This window comes from Danio rerio, chromosome 13 (genome assembly GCF_052040795.2).
Source record: "Danio rerio strain M-AB ecotype USA chromosome 13, GRCz13ab, whole genome shotgun sequence".
In the NCBI taxonomy this organism is placed as follows: domain Eukaryota; kingdom Metazoa; phylum Chordata; class Actinopteri; order Cypriniformes; family Danionidae; genus Danio; species Danio rerio.
Window position 1 is genome coordinate 4,021,084 of NC_141033.1, and position 23,917 is coordinate 4,045,000.

Consider the following 23,917-nt stretch of genomic DNA (forward strand, 5'->3'; position numbering starts at 1 on the left):
TGCTTGGCAAACCTACCTAGATAGGCATACAGGAAGCATCCCAAACAGATGCTCGAGCCACCTCAGCTGACCTCTCTTGATGTGGAGGAGCAGCGACTCTAGTCCGAGCTCCTCACCCTTTCTACAAGGGTGCGCCCATATCATTGAGAGATGTTGTTTATGTTCACACAGCTACATTACACATCAACTAAAGTTTTAAATATGATATTATAGTGGACCACCCCTTTAACTACTACTAAAACAACTAGGTAGAGAGGTTCACCTCGACTGGTTGAAAAATCGTAATCACAACTTTGTGTTTAACGCACTTCAAACATCAACGAAGCATGACAGATTTCCACAAGCCAGCTTGATGGAACTAATCTAGCACCAACAGTGATGCAGCTTTCTTCTGGTCTTCAGTGCGCAATGTCTACACAAAGACAGCTTCCCCCACAAAGGCCTAAATCCAGCTCTGTTGATCGCCATGTAATCCCATCAGCCCCTCTGCTCCTCGAATGCTGGCAAACACGGCACTGGTCACATGGGCTCCGGGTCAGAGATAAACAAAATGTGCACACACACACTCACAAACATGTACAAGTGAAGTCAAAGTTATTACCCATATGACTGTAGATTTGCATGTTCTCGCATTCATTTAAATAAAAATAGGGCACTTTGAAAAATGTACATAATTTAAACATAATTCTATTCTACTTATAACAAATATGATGTTGAATTATTTTTGAGATATATGCGTGCAATCTGTCATTGAAAACATTGTTAGACCATTTAATTCACTAGTAAAATCAACATTATATAGGCTAGAGTAGTTATATACACTGTAAAAATGTATTTTCACGCACAACTGTGTGTTCGCTATGAAAGAAAAAAACATATCAAATGCTTGTCGCAGTCTTGAAATGATGTGCACGCTTGATGAAAGTGATTTCCCGGCCGTGAATACATCATTATATGAAGACAAAAATTACATTTTTGGGTGAATTATACCATATAAATACAGTATGTGATTCTTGTAACATCATTTAAAGGTGTCCATGTCGCTAAGCAACGGGTGTGAAACAATGAAAAGACTCCTGCAGCCGCCGTCACTTCTCTCCTGAACTTAAAATTGGCAGAATCGTAGAAATGCTGGATTAAGATCGTTTAGTTCACAGGTGTCAAACTCAGTTCCAAAAGGGCCGCAGCTCTGCACAGTTTAGCTCCAACCCTAATTAAACACACCTGATCAAACTAATTGAGTCCTTCAGGCTTGTTTGAAACCAATGACTGTAAAAAATATGGACGACAGCCCTTTTTCCCATTGAACGCCTTGAGGGCAAAACGCCTGCTTGACGGGCACAAACTGTCGCAAAAGACTGCTGAAATTGGAGCCTTGACATGCGCAGAAGGATTTTCTGATGGAGCCAGAGGAGGAGCCGCGAAAATGAGCAGAGTCGAGCTTCCAATCAAACGCTTTATGTAAAATCAACCACGCCCCCCGAACTTCTCAGCATGCGTTTGCTGTCATATCAACACAAATGGATGTAATAACGTTAACAAATAAGAGGGTTTTATATATTCAATCGCGCCAGCTCCGGGCCGCAGCGCATAACTTACTCGCGGCGTCGCGGGCTGATTCCGGCTCGCATGCGGCAGCGCCTGCTCGCTCGGCCGCCGCATCTGGCTCGATTGACTCGGGCTGGAATTGGGTAGTGAGTCCAGGCATCCGGAGTAGGTCCAGCGAGGTAACGTTAGTCAGTCTGAGCTCTAAGAGATAAGTCTCCGGCAGGCGAGAATCTAGCCGGAACTGTGTTTTGCTATCTGGGTGGCTAGGCGTGTATCAGCAAACTAATAAAGCCCAAAAAAAGCCCTAAACTTAGCGAATAAACAGTGTTCCACCAGGATCATGTATGTCAGAAACTATAGTTTACTGCTGAACTCATTTTGTCATGGTAAAATAACACAGAAATCGAATAATAACATTTCAGTCTACTTCAGTCTTCTGCCGAAGCTCAGACGCCGCGCTTTGAGAAACTGTCAATCACAGCTGTCAACCACGATGACACGCCCAGCATTAAATTACTGCTAAAACCAAACTGTTTACAAAAATGAAGATCTGTACCTATTTCAGCACAATAACCAGTGCCTTAATCGACCAGAACTATCTTTCGGGACATTTTATTGCAAGTGTAATATTTTTTTTTATTTGGGCTCAAGTCTCCTTCATTAACACGGAGGAGGCGGGCTTTATGACTTGTACTGCAGCCAGCCCCCAGGGGGCGATCTAACGGCCGAGACCCTCACTCAAACGTAGGCTTGCGGCACACTTGTTTGAAACCTACAGGTAAGTGTGTTGGAGCAGGGTTGGAACTAAACTGTGCAGGGCTTCGGCCCTCCAGGAATTGAGTTTGACACCCCTGGTCTAGGTGGTTGAATCGAGATCACAATCTTTTTTCGATTAATTGTGCAGCTCTAGCAGACAGCGGGTAAACAGAGTGAATAGCGAAAACGATCAGATGCAGAAGAGCACCCAGAAGGACTGAAGTAGCAGACCTGTAGTATGTCAGCGTCCGCGTGGGATGCTTCTGGGTCTGGACACGGACCTCGATCTGGCTGTTACCACTGATCACAGATCTTTTTTTTGCAGCGTTCTGAATTTTGATTGCCAATCTTGAGACAATTGTAATCGATTGTTTTGGTTCAATTTGGAATTTTCCCAACCAGAGCCCGGGGGTCGAGAGTGAGTGCTCCAAATTGGGCCCCCCCTGTTCTGTGTCTGTCTGAATTTATATCGAGTGTCTGTTAAAACACTGACAGTAATGCGCTGTGATTTGGCCTCACCTCCGCATTTGCGCTTTATCTCCTTCACTTACCATGCTGAAACCCACAGAAACTCCACGCACACACTGACACGTGAAGAAATGAGATGTCAACAATAGATTTACATACTAAGAGGTGACTGGACAGTTCTCCGCACGTGCAATGGATGGGAAAGGTAATCGGAAGTGTACAAAGGCGGGTTTGACTAATTTGTTGCAGTTGTTTTTATTGACAAAATAATATTAATAATGCATATTCTGAACCATGAATCACAGGGAAATCGTGGGATTACAACTGGGCGATACTTTTTTTTAATCGAGAACTGTTGCATCCCTATTGTCTAGAGCAGGGGTTTTCAAAGTGTGAGGCGCGCCTCCCCTGGGGGGCGCCAGAGCATGTCAGGGGAGGCGCTGGAAAAATATATAATAAAAATATAATTATTAAGTTAAATTATTATACTGTCGCGCGCGTTCTGATCAGCTGTGTTGTCGCGCGCACGCTCAAGAGCGGTGTTATCACGCGCCTACTGAAGGGTGGGAACGAGGGTGTGCCGCATCGCAGGGGCACTTTTGATCATTTTGGAAGGGCACTTTCTATCCAGGACTAAAAAGGGCATGTGCACTGCACAGGTTGAGCCCTATGTGTGCACGTGCCTGCAATGGATCGGTTTCTGAGACCCCCCGATTCAAAGCCTTCAAGTTCAGGGCTTAAACCCAAAAGACGACGATATGACGATCAGTATTTGAGTTTAGGATTTACGTGGACAGAACCAGCTGATGAACCACGACCTTTATGTGTGGTTTGTCAAAATATTTTGGCTAATGACAGCATGAGACCCGCTAAACTTCGACTGTTTTGACTGGGGTGGACAATTCTTGGATGTGTTCTATTAATATTAACCATCATCCTAGTTTTAAAAACGTTATATTAAAATACCCTTTTATTACTATTATTTCATGCAAATGATGATAAAAGTGAGTTAACAGTCTGACATCTGTCCGTGTCTTTATATATACTGTATGTATATATATATATATATGTGTGTGTGTGTGTGTGTGTGTGTGTGTGTGTATGTATGTGTGTGCGTGTTTGGGAGGAGGGGGGCGCCAATGGATAAGTTGTGTCAAAAGGGAGGCCCACTGTCTTAGACTTTGAAAACCCCTGGTCTAGAGCAAACTACTCTTATACAATAACTTGCCTAATTAACCTAGTTAAGACTTTAAATGTGACTTCAAGATGAATACTAGTATCTTGAATAATATCTAGTCAAATATTATATGTTGCCATCATGTCAAAGATAAACCAGTTATTAAAAATGAGTCATTTAAACTATTATGTTTAGGAATCAGTTGAAAAAAAATCTCTCCGTTAAATAGAAATTGGGGGAAAGAATCTACAGGGAGGCTAATGAATCTGTATAAGCACACACACACACACACACACACACACAGAGTAGAGGAGGGGACAGTCTGAGTCACAGAAGTAGCTGTCATGTATGTGTGTGACAGATTGAGAGGAGTCAGTGGTTGTGTCTGGCTGCTGTCAGCTCAATGTGTAGCAGACGTTTGATCCTGAAGTCGCTCTCTCTGGCCTGCACACTGCGCATGTGGCAACGGGCAGCTGCCGCCGAACAGCATCTGCCAAAACGTGGAGAAACTGATGCGACACTGACTCAGTCATCATGACGTTTACAACACCCTCGTGTAACCTTAGCTTCCTAGTTCTTGCCCTGTACACTGTTGCAACCTTTGAAGGGTCTCTTACAGTTTCTTCTTTCATAGACCATTTTGAAGAATGTAAACAATAACAATGGTCCTAACGTGTTTCCTGTTTTACATTTTTATTTTCCATGGCTTCAGAGAATCCAGAAAGGTCCACATATTGATCAATAATATCAAGATAGCTGCTTTAAACATGAAGTTATGATTGAAGTGCCTTATGTTAGAGTAATCAAATAGTTTGATAACAAGCAGGAAATGTTCATGGGCCAATAACATGACCACATTGACATGTTCTATACCCATTTTCAGGGATTATAAATCATCAACAATAAAATCTTAGTACACATTTTACAACATGCCTTTTGTCATCTGACTTATTTTTAGCGAGGTTAAAAGTAGGGATGCTCTGATCAGGATTTCTGCAGCCGAGTACTGACTCCTTGTCATGGTGATCGGTTGATATGGAGTACTGATTCCAATGCATCAAGCTTAATAATGCATAAAGTACATTTTGCTTCTAAGTGTTAACCTTAGGAGAAGATCTCGCCTTACCTAAGAGAATAAACTAAAGATGTTGAATACAATTTCTTTTTCTCTTTTTTTACTTCGCCTTAGACCCTTAATTATACCTTATATTTATGAACTGCTACAGAAAATAGCATAACGTAAACATAAAAACTGGTAAGATAAATTATAAATAATGTAATTTGGAAACATTGCAAATGATGAAAGATGAATTCAACATGTCTCAATCAACAAAAAAAGTTTGGAGCTTATATTTGATGCATAAGAGGTTAAAATGCACACCTGTAAATCTAATTCTTCTTTACTTTACTGATTTGCAAGGAATATTTATAAATGTCTCCAATAGACCTACAGAGTGGCATTGATGTGTCCTGAAGTAAAGTGAAAGGGCTATAACTCCAGTAATATACAGTGCCACAGAACTTTATCTATAAAGTATAAATATGGAAACTGTGTTCATCATAACTAAAAACTATGTCGTGTTTAATAGCCTCATGCATCACGCACCTGTCAGTCAGTCAGTCACCTTAAAGTGTTAAACCAATAACACACAGCACTACTACGGTTACAGAAAAGTTGGTGCTGTTATAATTCTCTTACCTTTGAATATGTTTTGGTGTGATTATTACCCACTATTAAAAAAACAGCAACTGAATGTTTTGAATGAGAAGCTGTAATGTAATTCCGCCATGGAGGAATGAATGTAGTGGAAATCATGATTAATAATAATTTTTTTTTTCCTAGGGAAATGTTATATTGCAAGAAATATTGCATATTTATCAGTATTTTGCAGCCCTAGTTAGTAATATTTTAAGACGAACACTTATGGCCGGTTTCCACTGAGTGATATGGTATGGTACGGTTCGGTACGCTTTTATGGCCGTTTCCACTGTCAAAAGACATACCGAACCGAACCGTACCACTTTTTCGGCACCCTTTCAAAAGGGTAGCAAACACGAGAAAGGGTACCAAAAGGCAGAGCTAGACGCGCAGCTGAACGCTATTGGTTTACAGAGTAAGGGTGTCCCGATCCTCCAAATCCTCGATTCGATTACATTTTCGATTCTAAAGGCACGATTCGATTCGATTTTCGATTATAAATAATTAATTAATGACCAATTAATTATTTGTAGCCTACCGTTTAAACTATCTGACCTGCATGGTCTTTGTTTTACCCATAAACAAATCATACAGTAAATGAATAAAGGCAAGATACACACATAATTACCACCTGTCAATCACTTTTTCTGCGGGACTCATGAATAGGCAGTGATCTGTGTCGTTATAATGGCGTCAGTAAAAAAGACGCACAACCAACAGGAACCAGCCAACAGTATCTGAGGTGTTCGCTAAAATGACTAAGTACAAGTGAGTGAAAGATTGAAGCAGTCCTCTGACTGCCTGGACCTGCTGTCTCGAGCGCATGGCTGTGTCTGTGTGGTCACGTGATGTGCATTTTCAGAGGTAGAGAGGAAGGAGGGCTGCTCAGAAATGCTACACGCCACTGTGGATGTCAAATCGTTGTTGTTCTAAAATGCCATTTAAAAACAAAGACAGTGTAAACAGGGCCTGAGTGTGTACTTTTCGCGAGCGGATTTGCAACGGGGGGCGGGCGGAGGATCGCGATGCCGGTGTTGTCTATCGGACCAACCGTACGTAATACGTACATAGCAGAGCTTGCAAAACTATGTTTTTTTGTCGACAACACGAACGTTGTCAACATAACTCACTGGAAATCCAAAATGCTTAAACACCGGCGACTTCATTGAAAGAGGAGAGGGTTTAAGTTCTGTCGACGGGTCTCCTGCTTCTGCAGTTTAACAAGCACTTCAACAAGCCTGTTTTTTCCCGCTTGGCAAGCCAAGCTGACGTGACATGGGGGCGTGGCAGCATCGACGATTCCAATTTTTTATTCGATAATCGAAATGGAGCATAAATTTTGATCAATTTCGATTTAAAGTCGAAATCGTGACACCTATTACAGAGATAAGTCATTCGTTTAAGCAACAAGCCAGAATGAAAACAAAAGAACCGCCATGTTTACGCCACGATTACAGCAGAAATTATACATATAAAAATGAGCCATGGTCAACCCGAGCTCAAACAAACCTTGCCGTCATCTTGATGAACAGCCACAAATTCAAAAAGAAGAGCAGATTTACCCTGTGCCCCTTAGTTTTTTATGAAACGCGAGCGCTTTGGCTTTCTCGCTTGCGCTCGCCGTGCATCTAATATCTGAAATAACAAACTTCTTGAGCTCATGATAATATTGTGCGCTTAATTATTTGACGTGCTTTAGAAACCTGATCCTGTGAGAAACTGACAACACCAGAGTGAAGCGCGAAAAGACAAAGAAGAAGCCGGAAAAAAGGAGCACATTATATTTTCAGCAAACGTGTCATGAACAAATTGCCATGTTTAATTATTATCATCACCTTTTGGACTAATATGAACTCAGAATGACAGAATGACTCTCTAACAGAGGCTACATGTGCTGGTGAAGCTTAAAGATGCAGATGACAGGTCTGCACTGACCGTGGGCTATATTTTGTCTTGTTTTTGAATCCAATTAAGCACTAAATGACTGCTGTGTGTAGTTCTTCTGTAGTTGGTAACATATCGGAGACTTTAAGGGGCTGTATGTGTTCATTTATGTTGGATTTATTTATTTATTTAATATAATTACAGACGTTACAGTAGGCTATTTCGCACTGTCATTGATCTGCAGTTATAATCAACTGATGTGGATAGAAAAGTAATAAACATTTATACAGAAGTAATTGTGTGTATAAAATGTCTGTTTTGTGAGAAGTGCTTCTCATATGACGTGTAAGCGACCCGTCCAGCTTTACTGTAGAAATTTTCATTAGCGAGAATGACGTCGACTGAAACATTGTCATACACCATGCCCACCAAAAGGGTACCCTTAGTAGTGGAAACGCAAGCCTGATAAAGGTGACCAGCACGACCTGAACTGTACTGTACTAGTCAGTGGAAAAGAGCCATTATTGGAATTGATTATGCAAACAAATCATAAGATTCGAGTCTAAAAGTCCAATACGCCATTATGTTAAATTAAAATACCCTTTTCTGACAATCCCTTTCTACATCAGGCTTCACAAGGTTGAGCTATTATCAGCATTTTCCCTTCAGCTTGTCATGGAATGGAAAACTAGTCTGAAAGGCACAGATACATATTGCTGCAATGAATCAAAAACCGATTACCATGGAAACTATTACCACGGAGACAGGTGTATTTAATTACTTCTGTCTGATTAATTTTGTTTGTGGGGGAAATTAAAAAACAAATGAAACTTTAAAGCAGGTTGCAGTTGTGACGAGTGTGTGTCACGCGTTTACTTCCTAATGCAATTATTTTCTTTGTGATGTTCATCTGATTGAGCTCCAGTCTCATAATTGCACAAGATGACAGCAGTTTAATTGTTTAATGGCTGATTTGAAGCAGCAAAACAACAAATTTCTAGCTATTGTCTGCAAGTTTTCATATTCAAAGCTGTCAAACGGTTTCCCATTCTCACTCTGCTTATTATATCAGAAAGTGTTATGTTAAAGAAACTCTAAATGCTGAATAACAATCCATTATTTAAAACGAATGCTTATGATTTCAGCCTGAATCTGTTCACTTCAAAAATAAAGCCACCGCAATGCAGACAGACACACGGCCTAATGTCACATCCGGCAGATGAATAAAGTGTTATAGCTTTGGCAGCTACAACTGCCAGTGCTTAATGCTGTGCATTTGAGCAGTTCCGAGTTAGACAAGCATCATAAGGCACATGTATGCTTTACCTCAGCATGCCTAGAAACATAATTTGCACATTATTCCCACTTATAAACAAACTTCTTTGGATTTAGGTCAACCCAAGCTCATTCTAAAAACGTAGCCCCATGGACGTTTCTGGAGACCGCGATTTACCTGGCCGGAGGTATGTATGGCTGCATTTTGTTTTTTCAAGTGAACGCTGCGGGGCGGTGTGACGCCGCTCTTCTTCGCGCTCGCCGGCTGGGCTCGCCATCTTCGCCGGGCAGCATTCGAGGCTGGGTTCGAGACCGGGTTCGACTCCGGCGACGTAACACGACGAGCTAACCGGACAAACTGGTTGCGGCAGGAAAGCCCTTCACACGCAGGAGGCAATCCCAGCCGGCAAGCACAAAGAAGAGCGGCGTCACACCGCCCCGCAGCGTTCACTTGAAAAAACAAAATGCAGCCATACGTACCTCCGAAGAGTGGTTCCAGAAATCAGGTAATCCAAAAAAATAAAGTGAACGAGTTCGTAACGGGGCAAGAATGCGGCGAAATCCGAAAACGCGATCAAAATAGGACAAGGGCTTTTCTTTTCCGCACGGCTTTCGTGAATCATCGCTTAGGTTTAGGGAAGAAGGAGAAGGAGGAGAGCGACCTGGCTCGGCCGGCCGCCCAGTCAATCATACAGTCATTCAGCCAGTCTGTCAGTCGGACAGGCGGTCGCTCAACAGCGGCCTCTGGCGGCTTTTTACGCAAACGGCGCGCACACACTCGGCAGAGAGGCATTCATGACACGGAAAAGCGTGCACAGCAGCCTTTCGCGAATTCGCGAAAAACAAAAACTGCACAAATACGTACCTCCCGGTACGACAACCACAAAAAATGATCATTAAATAAGAATCAGAATATCTGCCGAGGTTTTCAGTCATTCATAGGGGTTTGAAGTCTGAATAAGCTTGACTAAGTTTTGTTTTTTTTATAACCTAAATTAAGTTTAATTAGATTGTGAAAATATCCATTACCTTTTTATTTTAGTATGGCCATTACATAAACATTTGTAGAATAGACATAACAATATAAACATAACAATAATATAAACAAATAACAACAAAATAAATGAAATAATATAACAATAAACAAAATTATTTGTTTATAATAAACAAATACGTACCTCCCGGTACGTATTTCGCGGTCTCCAGAAATGTCCGCGGGGCTACGTTTCCAGAATGAGCCTGGATTGGTTTTGGTACATAATCGTATATAAACGTATGCTGGATAAGTTGGCGATGAGTGGATGCTGGATAAGTTCATTCCGCTGTGGTAAACCCTTGATAAATAAAGGGACTAAGCTAAAGGTAAATGAATGCGTTACTCCTTATTTCACTTCATCACGTGATTTACACATCACCATTGAGGAGTAGATGATTTTAATTCTAAACCAAAGATAGACTCCTTACCTTTATTCAAATGATGCTTTACCCAGAACCGGTAGAGCACAGACCGCTCATGCATTAGCAGCACTTGACCTTGGCATTATCATTTCTTCAAATAGTAAATCAAACCCTGAATAAAGAATATCTGCATAATTCACAGAATTTCTTTCAAAGGTCAAAGAAAGTCTGACAGCTAAACTTGTTGTCGTCACCAGCTTAATTTCAGGCTTTTTTTCTGCACTCTCTCTTGATAGAGCTAGTCTATATGCATGCTAATTTAAGTCAGCAGCCGCCTGAAGACTGAGTACACCGAACACAGAGGATTGTTTGTTGAGGGTTTTGCACCTTTGAGAGATATGAAGTCTGTGTGTTATCTTGAAATTCCTCTCACTGTAGATTGAGTATTTCACCACAATTTCAAAACAGGGTTGCGTGCTTGGATAAATATAACTAATATGTTTAAATCAAATTTTCAAAGGCAAAGGCTATTTGATAGATTTCAAATTAAAGACAATATTATAGTAATATTTTGATTTTAAATTTTTTGCTACTTCTAATGAATTAAATTAGCTAATCATAGTCATAAATGAACATCTCCAAACACAACTAATTTACAAATTTTGTTTATTGTGATATTATTTTATTTTCTTATATTATTATATTATTATATATTTTATTTATTATTATATTTTATTTTGTTGTTATTTGTTTATATTATTGCTATGTTTATATTGTTATGTCTATTCTACAAATGTTTATGTAATGGCCATACTAAAATAAACAGGTAATTGATATTTTCCCAATATAATTAACCTTAATTTAAGCTATAAAAACAAAACTTAGTCAAGCTTATTCCGACTTCAAAACACAATGAATGACTGAAAACCCTCAGTAGATATTCTGATTCTTATTTAATGATAATTTTTTGTGGTTGTCGCTACTTCCACCATTGGTAAGTTCACCTCTGGGCCAGGTCTAATAGCATAATAACACCTACTAGGGAGGCAGGTTTCAAATGAGTAATGCCCCATCTGATTGGTCAAATCTGTAATTAACAAACAATGCAACCAACACACATATTTAGCACATATAATAAATGTAATTTAAATCAAGCCTCTCAACACTTGCAGATATTTCGATGTGGTTGCTTTATTTTTAGTTTCCATTTTTCTTTTTGCATTACCCCCTTGTATCCAGCAGATGTCCTCAGTGTGCAACATTTGACCAGTGAATCCAGCTCGTGCAATCAATCTAATTAAACAATGAATTTAGGAAATCGCAGTTAGTCTATTGGAATATATATATATATATATATATATATATATATATATATATATATATATATATATATATATATATATATATATATATATATATATATATATATATATAATTTTTGGCAAATACTTTCAACACAAGGATGACAAAACTTGCGCAGTATAACTGGGGTACTTTTACTTTTATACTTCTAATTTGCTTTCCGGACTTGCATAGCTATTATATTGTTATTTTTTATCATTCCTTGTACTCAAGACTGCTATTATAATTAATATTTAAATGTCTTATAAAATTAAGCTAAAGTTTTTTAGATAGTAGTTAGCATCAGTATGTTAGTTTTAAGGATATCTATAAGCTATTAATCATCAAAACAGGGACAAAATACGCATTTAGAAGATGTAAATGTCCAAAGCTTGCAGTTTGTCACTTCCACTTAAATGGATCAACAATTTTTTTGATGTCAGCTGATACTTCAATTTGTCATTAAATCTTCTAACCAATCAAATGCTCTCCAGTATCTAACATATCATTTTTTTAAAAAGAATAGCTACAGTATGTCCTACCTTCTCTTCATCAAATCCAACTCGCCTTTTAAGATCTCAAAACTCAGGGCTTCTGGTAGTACTCAGAATAGGAAAGTCTACAAAAGGAGGTCGAGCCTTCTCATTTATGGCTCCTAAGCTCTGGAATAGCCTTCCTGATAATGTCCGAGGCTCAGACACACTCTCTCAGTTCAAAACTAAATTATAGACATATCTTTTTAGTAAAGCATACACACAATGGTATGATGCATAAGTCTGCTCCACGCAGGTAAGTGGGCTTGACAAACCACCTGTTTGATACACTAATCCTGTCTTAATGCACCAAACATTTTGTTATAAATACCTACAGGCTTTATATGTTTGTTCCTATGTTTGTTTATATAAGTCATATTATCATTTATAGTGCTTTATTTTCGCATTGACATTTAATATCTCGTTCAAATACACTTTGAACAGCAACTACGCTAATAATTTTGTTTGTTCTCTATTTTCACCTGGGGATGCCCATGAACTAAATTAGATAATTATAGGCATAAATAAACTATTAGAAAACATAAACATGCTAATCTTGCAGTTTGTCACTTCCACCTTAATGGATCAATGTTTTTTTTTTTTTTTTTTTTACGTCAAATTCAATGTCATGAAATCTTTTAACCAATCAAATGCTCTGTGGCATCTGACATGCCACACCCCCTCTAAGACGCTTATAAGATCTTAGGATCTCAAAACTCAGAGCTTCTGGTAATACCCAGAATAGCAAAGTCTACTAAAGGAGGTCGAGCCTTCTCATTTATGGCTCCTAAACTCAGCGATAGCCTTCCTGATAATGTCCGAGGCTCAGACGCACTCTCTAAGTCCAAAACTGGATTAAAGACCTATCTTTTTAGTGAAGCATACACACATTGCATCACATAACACTCCAACATCATGTTGCGGAGGTCCTCAAAATCACTGGGATTTGGATCCTATTTTAACACCAGAAAATTTTAACAGAGACTTGTTGGGTTTATATCACTCCAATATGACAGTGGACACACTATACATACACACAGTTCTGTCTAAACAGCTTACTAAAGTTGATTTTCCTCATGGGTGCCCTTTAAATATTATAAGCCCTTTACATTTCAATGGATTCTGACTAGCTGTCGGTGTTATATTGTTTATTATCTAAGAAATAAAAGTTCTGAGAGTAATTCCAACAATATTGTTTCAATACATCTTTACTGTTATTCCCGTGGTCTGAACTCTGCTGTTGTTTTTCATCCAGAACGATTTTTAGAGCAATGTCTTCATCGTTATCTTTATAGTTATTGTCCTTGGTGTAAAAAGGCCCTTAACAACCATCTGTAAGACACTTTTATCCAGTCAGACACAGTATTGTGGCTATGCATGTGTATATGAAAGCGTGTGTGTGGCAGCTCTCAGGTCTGCGTCAGCTAATGAAACTGAAGGGGTCTAATTAAATGAGTAACACCCTCTATTAATTTTGATCTTGCTCTTCACACTCACCTGAACAATACGAAGAGCTTTAACAGAGCTCTCATCCTCTCTGCCAACAGCTCTTATACAATAATGGTTTACTACAGCAAAAAAAAAAAAAAAAAAAGACTCACACTTCAGTAGGACAACACATTCAGACACATGTCCCCGCACCAAACCAAAACACAAATTATATATTACACTGTATTCTAACAACATGCAACGACGATATGAAATGCGATAAAGGCATGTTTTTAGTGCTAAAACTAGTTTTTGTTAACCATCTGTGACATCGGTGAGCAAAATATCAATTTCTGCGACGTCTATGATTAACTACTATGATAACAAACACCTCAGGTACTGATTATGTGCTTTATTCAGTGTTAGCCCACATGAGCCTAAAGTTGTGGCATTTTTTTTATATTGTAATGCACATCCTAGAGAAATGGAATATTAAAGGAGAAAACAGTGGGTTTGGCTTGTTTTTTCTACTGCAAGCTGATTGGATGTAGTCAAGTAGGGATTATATTCAGAAAGTTAGAGAAACAGTTTTGGGGAGAACTCTTATAATCCAATGCTGTGTTCACACCAGATGCGGAAGGCGCGTCAAGCGCGAGTGATATACATGTTAAGTCAATGCAAAGGCACGAATTGACATCCCGCAGCGCGATACGAGCGAATGTTGTGGTGTGAATGGCGCAAATTAAGCATTTTGTGCGTTTGACGCACTTAACATATTTCACGCAAATCTCTTGAGTTCAAAAATCTGAACTTAAGCTGACATTCGCGCCGCGTTAACCAATCAGGAGCTTGCTCTTGTGGGGGCGTGATTGTGACGTAACGCCTGTTGTCGGTGTCCCAGGGGAAATCCCCCAGACGATACCGACAACAGTTCATTAAACTGGGCTCGGCTCAGTCAGAAGCACCGCTGAAAGCTTCCATCATCCAGGTTAAGTTTCTGGAGGAGTTTATGAGCTCAAAGAGCTGGCTGCACCTCTGAAAGAATCTAGTGGACTCAGACACGGCTCTAAACGTATCGATGCTGTTTTTCAGCCTTCATAAAGCACATAAACAATCTTATTTTCTTAATAAAATCCATGTTAGCAATGAAGCTAGAGTCACCGGGCAGACAGAAGCCCTGCCCATCACGAAAATGCGCGTCTGTTCTGAAGTGGATTTGACGCTCGAATAAAGCAGATTTGACGCCCGAATAAAGCGAGTAAACTCAAATGTTTACGCGGCTATTTTCGCACGAATATCGCAATTTATCTGCACGTTCCGCGTCTGGTGTGAACGCAGTATAAGGCTGCATTTACTCTGCAGATCTTGATGGTCAATTGCAATTTTGTGACTGCATCCGCTTTTTTTGCTGACCTGCGTACATCATCCTTTAAAAGTGACTTGTGTCTGATTGTCTGTATTTACACAGCACATGGCAAAGACGCAATGACCAGAAGAAAAAAAAAAACAGCTGATAATAAAAGAGCGCCCTTTTCTCCGTTTCTGTATTTAATGTGTTACTGGGGTTTCATTTTTTAAAAATCTTTTTGACAAGATGGTTTTATATAGTTTATGACAAAAGTTCTCATTGGCTATCTTCAGGTTAAAAAAACAGTAGGTTTTGTAATGTAATGTCCATGACGAGATTTATGCATGTGCCATGTATGACACAGTTTTAATTTGGTTTATATTGGTTACGTAGCAGGTGTTACGCTCTCGCTCTCTCATTACATACTTAGATATGAGTGCTATATGACAATATGAAAGCTGTTCAAGTCCTCGTGTATGAGTATTAATGTTTGGGACTCTGCTGAAGTCTGTTCCAAAATAAAAGCATCAGACTTGACGTCATTCTCTATGGTTTATAATGATGCGTGACTCACATTGACGGATGAAAATCTGATCTACCTGCTTAAGCCTGGTTTATACTTCTGCGTCAAGTGACCGGCGTGACCCACGGCGCATGCAACGTGCGTAGCTGTGCATTTATACTTCAGCGCGCTGTCTCTGTTGGTCTGAATTAACACTTCCGAAACGCTCGTTGGTAGTGAAAAGTTTATGTTCCTCTGTGTTGAGTTTCTTCGCTGCTGTTTTGCTTTTCCTGAACAACTCCTGGATGTACAAGTGGCTCAAACTCGCTCATTTTGAGGCAGGAACTGGCGGACGTGCAACAACTTTAACTATGAGGTAAACACAAAACAAAACTTTCCATCAGGAGCTCCTTCACAGGACTCCACACTTGTAAACAATCGCTCGCGCCATTCGCGCGGCTCTCGGTCCCGCCCAGACTCGTCAGCGCTACCAAGCCGACCAATCACAGAGCTTGCGCTACGCGTCGTTGCGACGTGTAGTTACAATTTTTGAGAGGTGCACGTCAGCGACGCCGACGGCCACGGCGAAGGGCTATGCGTCAGCGCCGTAGCATACGCCGGCGTTTGACGCAGAAGTATAAATCAGCCTTTACACTGCAAACACAAGGGCACTGATCTGATTCATATCGGATAAAAATCCACATATTCCACATATCCAAAGATGCTGTTTAAATGGTAAAGAAATCAGTGTTTTTAAAACAAATGAAGACGGCAGAAGTCAATAATTTATTTGGATTATTTAGCCTGCCATGTTTACCATTCCAAAATAATTTAAATGTTTCTCAAAATAAAATATACTGTGTTCAAAGGGAAAAAAAAAAAGTTTTTTACCCAGAAATTAAAAACATAATTTAGAGAGGTAATCACAATACTGAGTTACCGTGAAACCATGATATTTTTATCCAAGGTTATCATAAAGTCAGAATTTTATACCGGCCCATGCCTATTTTATAGTACTCTAAAAATACTCATAAATGTCTGTCAATGTTTGCAAATAATTATATTTGATTTACCAAAGTCACACAAGGGCCAATTTAATATCTGTCACTTCCATAACAAGCTTTTTTTTCCTCTAATGACAGTATCCGCTTGTTAAGTGGTGACGTGTTTGTGACGTATGTATACTGTTTCCTGGTCCAAGCCGCCATTCATTTGAGTGGAGAAATCATTCGTTTATGATCGCGTTTTATTCCTATCACATATTAAAGTTAATTTTACATAAAGTCATAGTGTACACAACAATCTCTGGGCTTGCTGCATAACAAATACCACAAATTTAACAATTTATAAAAAAATGTATCACTTTCTGGCCATCGTATATTAGGCATGGACTTATATACTGCAATCGTGATTTTCGAAAGCCTTAAATCGCTTTGTAAACGTTTATTTTTACCATTTCATGAGTCTCCCCATTCAGTTGAATAGAGCGCTTGGAAGCCGCTTCGCGTTACGTCACACTTAACAAGCGGATACTTCTATCAATATCGGTTCAGTAAGTAGTATCGGCCGATACCCTGAGCGCAGGTATCAGAATTATTAACAGAAACTGCCAAATTGTAGTGTTTCTGTTGTGTCGAGTGAAGAAGAAAACCAGAATGCCTTAATAAAAGCATTATGCAGAAGAATACACAAGAAGTTTACACACACACACACTCAACCTCCTCCACCGCAGTCAGTCGACAGACAGCAGGCACTTCCTGCCTTTATCCATACCTCTGCCTTCACACACTCATATGAAAGGCTGTTTGCATTGCACCTTTGACAATTGACTCCTATTTAACCCAGCAGGGTTTACGAGTGGGTCGTGCAATTACACAGCAGGGGGAAAGAGCATAAATAGCTGAGAGACACGGAGCTAATAAGCAAAGACATTTTTCAAAATCATTTCTGTCAGATTCAGACTAGGGCTGCACATCATTTCTTTTGAACCTCGATATCGCAATGTGTGCAACAGTTACCTCAGAGGATCAAAAACGTCAAGTCAAGCAAACATACATGATTTGTGGAGTCACTCCAAGTTTAACCTTAAATTAACCAAAAGGTTTATAATTTGCATGTGTTTTTTAAGCCTATTGTGCAAAAATAACTTTCATAAGGGGTTTAAATACAGTTGTGTGCCAACAGTCTGTGAGTATAACCAGCTTCTGATAGTCAAAATGTATTCGATTATTTATTTATTTTCAAAGTCCCACTTGATAAAAACTGTCTGCAGAAACACTTTGATAGACATTCTTCCTGCTCATTGACGATAGTCTTGTTTTAGAATCTGCCACTATGCTGACACACAGGCATTTGCCGTTTATTTATTTATTTAAAGTATTTATTTAAATAAATATTTAAAAGCCACTTTTACAAAGATTTACTAAAAGATCTGGGTGAGCACATTTTGTCTTGACGTAGATACCGACAGTTAAAAATTGGGTTAAAATAAAATGTATTGGATGAGAGAGGCCATAGACCGACATATCTCGTAAACAAAATCTGTCAAACGACAGAAAACACAGCTTTTTTTTGTTTGTTTTCTAATGTTATGCATGTTTTATATAATCCGACCAATCACAGAGCTTGGACTACGCATTGTTGCGACATGTAGTTACTTTTTTTGAAACTTGCAACAGCAGCCCTTCTTTAAAAACCTTTCGATTCGGTTCCACTGCAGTGAAACTGACAGTGATGAGCAGCACTTCGTGTGAATGTTGAAGTTCTATTAAAGGGCACCTAGGTTACCCCTTTTTTCAGATTTAATATAAGTCTTTTGCATCTCCAGAATGTGTATGTAAAGTTTCAGCTCAAAACACCCATCAGATTTTTCATTATACCTTTTCCCATATCCTGTTTTATACATATTTCCACCAGGGGGTGGTTTTGTCGTACTGCGCCTTTAAGACGAGTCCTCCCCGCCTACTGTTTCTACGTGCCTTCCCGCATGCTTTAATTTCCTCCCTCGGCTGCATCAGACAACAGACAGACTTAAAGGAAGAAGGTCTCACAAAGCGTTTGTTAAAATACTACAGTAAGAACTTTACTAATCAGTATTTGTTGTGAAGTTGCATTGATGAGTCACACGCAGTATTGTTACAAAGTTCGCACGCACGCGCACAAACACACACACAGACAGGCAGACAGACAGAGCGCGCTTAGCTTTGCACTGTTTTTGCACTCAAATGTGACAGGATACAGGCTAATCTCCACTGCTGTGTGGATATCTGTTATGTTATTGTACAAAATAAACCTGATTTAATGTCTCCAAACCGGGATTGAAGCGTCTTCCTATATAATTGTTCTGACACACGGCTGTGCTGATGAAGTAAAGCTGAAGTAAATCGCTGTAATTAACCACTTAAACTCGGCTGCTATTTGGGGATTTCCGCCTGGATTTTGCCTACCCAAATTTAAAAGCTTCCCAAATCCACATGCAGAGGTGTAAATGCAAAAATTTGGTATCATTTTAAAGAAAACCATTTGAATTTTCATAAAACACTATTGAAAGTGTTTAAAATATCTGTATATGTTGTCTGTGTTATAATAAACACCGTAAAAAAGAAGTGCTTTTTGTATTTTTTTTTTTATAAACTCAAATTTGAAAGTGTACCTTTTAGGTTCTGTGTGGTCTAGCGTGCTGTAATTAATTTTGGTGGTTTCTGCACATGTCTGTAATCATAGGAAAAAAGAAAAATGTCTCCACCATAATCTATGCAAAAGTTATTGTATTCCAACTGATGAGAGGTGCTATACAAGCCACAGGGATCGATCATTGTTTACATATTTCACTATTCTTTTGTTTGATCAAACATAATTCACTGTGTTTGGACCACATCAGACTTATAAAAGGATTACTCATGCACATCACCTCAAAAACAGAGGAGAATGGCCCTGAAGCGCACAGCATAAGGTAAGAGATGACAGCTGTCTGTGCTATCTGGGGCTGCTTATTGATCATGAATGTAGTGTTTACATTTCTGCGCCATGGAAACACCACAATTCATTCAACAACTGTTTGGCATATGAATATAATTCAGTAAAAAGAATGCTAGAACTGTATGAGCACCGGCAAGAGCTTTCATTTGGGCTATAACTTGTACATGTGTCACATAAAAAAATATGAAAATGAACCAATGTAAAATACCCAGCTCGGGTATCCAAAATACTGTGTATTTAAGTGTAAATAACTTTTATACAGTAGAATAAAAACCAAAGTGATGCATATGTGCAGAAAATATAGATTCTACACTTTCAAACTAAATCACTTACGGGGGTCTGGTGCAACGCTAGCCCTTTAAATCTGAAAGCGAAAGTCGATGACGTCACGGACCCAGTATAGGGTGTGCAGAGTTTAAGTGGTTTTAATTACACACGTGTACTTTTTTAAAACACTTTAAACATGTGAAACTTACTCTTAATCACATTTGATGATGATTGCGGATCCTAGCGAACTGAACAGATCTTTTATTCCCGGTTGCTTTGCGTATGTTTGGTCTTGTTGACATATACACGTGACTACCGGGACATGTTAATGCGCAAAGCTGTCAATCAATTCGGTGGGCGGGGGGACCGCACTTCTACATAAAGTGTGTTTATATCACCCCAATATGTTGGTCTATACACTATATATACATATATGTTTGTCCAAATAGCTTGAAAAGTAGGTTTTTCACCATAGGTGCCCTTTAAAAAAATTAGACGCGTACAATGCTTCATAACGAGAGTATTACGCATGTTTGACAGTCATGATTTACATTGAAAAACAATATAAAAGTAGCATATTAGAAAGTAAAAACACGTTCTGTGTGATCTGGCCCTTGCTTCAGTCCAACTGCTGCTGCATACGCTGTCTTTACCCATGCCTCAGGAAGCAGAGCAAAGCTTGGGAACCATTGCAGCAATGAGAATCAGCGGCTTGAAAAAACATGCTGGCGAGAGAGAGACGAAATCAGCATGGAAAAGAGAAATGTACTGAATCAGTGAGCTGATACAGCCCTGCTTTTAAAAGACATGAGAAAAAGTGTGTGCATGTGTGCGTGACGTCTTCGGTTTGATGTGTCTGCAGCAGAAATCCTCAAGTGACATTTCGAGTCAAGCGCTGCAGCTTTATAATCACTGAAAGTAAAACAGTGCTCAGTTCATCAAATCCAGCTCCTTAACTCGCACTGACGTTCCACATCTCACAGTCAGATTTTTCTTATTCCCATTTTCTTTTTCCAGGGGGCATTTCTGTGTGGAGTTTGCATGTTCTCTCCGGGTTCATGTGGGTTTCCTCTGGGTGCTTCCGTTTCCCCCACAAGTCCTTGTGCTGTGGGTGAATTGGGTAGGCTAAGGGTGCTTCCACATCTGTAGTTCGCTTAATTTGGTCCGGACCAAGGGTAATAAATGATACATTGTTGCATCTCCTGCCGTCTTCGGGTCGTTTTCACATCACACTGATTGCTTTGGTCCGAACCAGTTGAAACGAACCAAAATGCAGTCATCTGACAAAATCCACATCTCTCATTGGCCAGATGTTGTTGAACATATTTCCTAAACTGCTTATTGATTGGTCAGAATTCACGTGCGGGAAAATGCCAGTGAACTCCCGCAGGTAAACAAAACCTTTTACTCTGGAGGGACGACTGCGCTGGCTGATTGTATCTCTGCTTTAGACAAACTATACATTACGAAAATGAAGCGTGGCCGCGGCTGGATAACAGTATTTAACGCATCGCTCGTCACTTCAGGAGGAGCCGTGAATTAATTTAGCTAAACTGCAACATGTTCATCTTGCTGAAATATAACCAACGATCCATCAGGTAATGTTTTCCCCTCTCTCTCTCTCTCTGTTGGTAAAGCGCGGTCAACAAATATTTTTCCTCCATATCCCATAATGCTCAGCGCATTGGCCTACGGCAGCTGGATTAGTCCAAAACGCGCAGTACTTTTTGCGGTTGGACCTGTTTTAGTACGAATCATATTCTCACCACAAACGAACAGCTCCAGGGTTCGTTTGAAAGCGTACCGAGACCACCTCTTCAAGCAGGTCTCGGTACGCTTATTTGGTCCTCTTTTGGTGCGCACGAGTACGATTGCTGCATTCTCACCTGCCCAAACGAACCGTACCAAAAGGGGAAACGAACTCTAGTGCGATTCAATCTAACTAAATAAGGCAGGTGTGAAAGCACTCCAAATTGGCAATAGCGTATGTGTGTGATTGAGTGTGTATGTCTGTTTCCCAGTGTTGGGTTGTGGCTGGAAGGGCTTCCGCTGCGTAAAACATATTCTGGATAAGTTGGCGGTTCATTCCTCGGTAGCGATCCCAGATTAATAAAGGAACTAAGCCGAAAAGAAAATGAATGAATAAAAAAAGAAAGAACTGAAGCAGCTGGAAAAGTGGAATCTGTTCAGTTTGAAAAAGCTGCACGAGTAATCCATCATGAAGTCAAAGTGCTCTGCATTTACTACCGGAACAATATGGAGCTCTTAAATGTCAAAGTCAGAACTTAGTCTGATTAACATAACCCACCTGTAATTACACAAGAGTGACTTTAACGCTCTGCTGATATAAAATGGCTTGGAAAGCCAATAAATTTTTATGGCGTTAAAATATGTGGATGTCAGAGGCATTTAAATATAACACAACAGTTGACATTCTACATCCCAGCGCCGCCTGATTAACCTGTCTGCATGAGAGCGCGCACGTCATTGCTCTTAATCGCTGCACTGCGCTGCAGTCTGCTGACACGTTAGAAATGTCAGTGTTCAGCTGGACCACTCAGTTTTCTAATTATATTAATGAGAGATTTTAGATTAATGCGGAGTACACAGGTCTGCAAAGTGACATGTCTTTCAATCAAATATCAACAATATACAAACAGCCTACAGTACAAAAGAACCCCACTCCAGAATGCACTTAAAATACAAACAATATATGGTATCTAATATGCAACATTAACATTAATTTGAATCTACTTGTAGAAACAAAGCAACAATGTCCAAATATACAACAACTAGCAACTTTAGTGTTGACTAGCAGCATCAGCTGGGTTTACATCATCCTGTTAATGCGCATTTTGAAGTATCGCATGGGAAACAAGTGATGGAAATGCCAAATTTCTAACACAAATCCTTGATTTAAGTTTTTACACTCGCTTGAGGTGGTTTTGGACTCAAAAAGGCTTCAGTGATTAATGTGAAATGGCATTAGTCGATATACTCTGAAATATCGAACGTTACACCCATATGACTTTTCTGTGTTTCTGTTGAAGGTGCCTTGTTTGTGGTTTGGTACAAGGTTACCAATACTACAGTCAGCTGCTCTAAAAACTAAAGTAATTACATCCAAACCGACATTAATAATATTAAATGATTATATTTTTGTAATTGATTAAATAAAATAATTTGATTGTACATTACAGCCATAGCATAGTAACTAAAAACTTCACACATAAAATAAAAAATAATGTATTGTACATAAATATTTACATATGATCAAATTTTACAGAAATTCATAGAAAAAAACTGAACAAATATATATATGTATATATATATATATATATATATATATATATATATATATATATATATATATATATATATATGTACACATTAGGGGTGTCACGATATCGATTTTTAATCGAAATCGATCAAAATTTAAGCTCAATTTCAATTATCGAATCAAAAAATAGAATCATCGATGCTGCCACGCCCCCATGTCACGTCAGCTTGGCTTGCCAAGCGGGAAAAAAACAGGCTTGTTGAAGTGCTTGTTAAACTGCAGAAGCAGGAGACCCATCGACAGAGCTTAAACCCTCTCCTCTTTCAATGAAGTCGCCGGTGTGTAAGCATTTTGGATTTCCAGTGAGTTATGTTGACAACGTTCAACACAGTTTTGCAAGCTCTGCTATGTACGTATTACGTACGGTTCGTCCGATAGACAACACCGGCATCGCGATCCTCCGCCCGCCCCCGTTGCAAATCAGCTCGCGAAAAAGTACACACTCAGGCCCTGTTTACACTGTCTTTGTTTTTAAATGGCATTTTAGAACGAAAACGATTTGACATCCACAGTGGCGTGTAGCATTTCTGAGCAGCCCTCCTTCCTCTCTACCTCTGAAAATGCACATCACGTGACCACACAAACACAGACAAACTCGCAGCTATGAGCTCGAGACAGCAGGTCCAGGCAGTCAGAGGACTGCTTCAATCTTTCACTCACTTGTACTTTGTCATTTTAGCGAACACCTCAAATACTGTTGGCTGGTTCCTGTTGGTTGTGCGTCTTTTTTACCGACGCCATTATAACGACACAGATCACTGCCTATTCACGAGTCCCGCAGAAAAAGTGATTGACAGGTGGTAATTATGTGTGTATCTTGCCTTTATTCATTTACTGTATGATTTGTTTATGGGTAAAACAAAGACCATGCAGGTCAGGTAGTTTAAATGGTAGGCTACAAATAATTAATTGGTCATTAATTAATTAATTATTCATAATCGATAATCGAATCGAATCGTGCCTTCAGAATCGAAA

General features: G+C 39.4%; 1 protein-coding gene and 1 long non-coding RNA gene across 5 annotated transcripts in view; one reads left to right on the top strand and one right to left on the bottom strand.

Moving 5' to 3' along the window:
- Positions 1 to 23,917, bottom strand: part of tjap1 (tight junction associated protein 1 (peripheral)) — a 165,572-nt gene that overhangs the window by 117,160 nt on the left and 24,495 nt on the right.
- LOC147834094 (uncharacterized) lies at positions 11,982 to 22,860 on the top strand. The gene is made up of 3 exons (XR_015505680.1): positions 11,982 to 14,162; positions 20,061 to 21,402; positions 21,586 to 22,860. It is a non-coding gene; the product is annotated as an uncharacterized LOC147834094 (long non-coding RNA).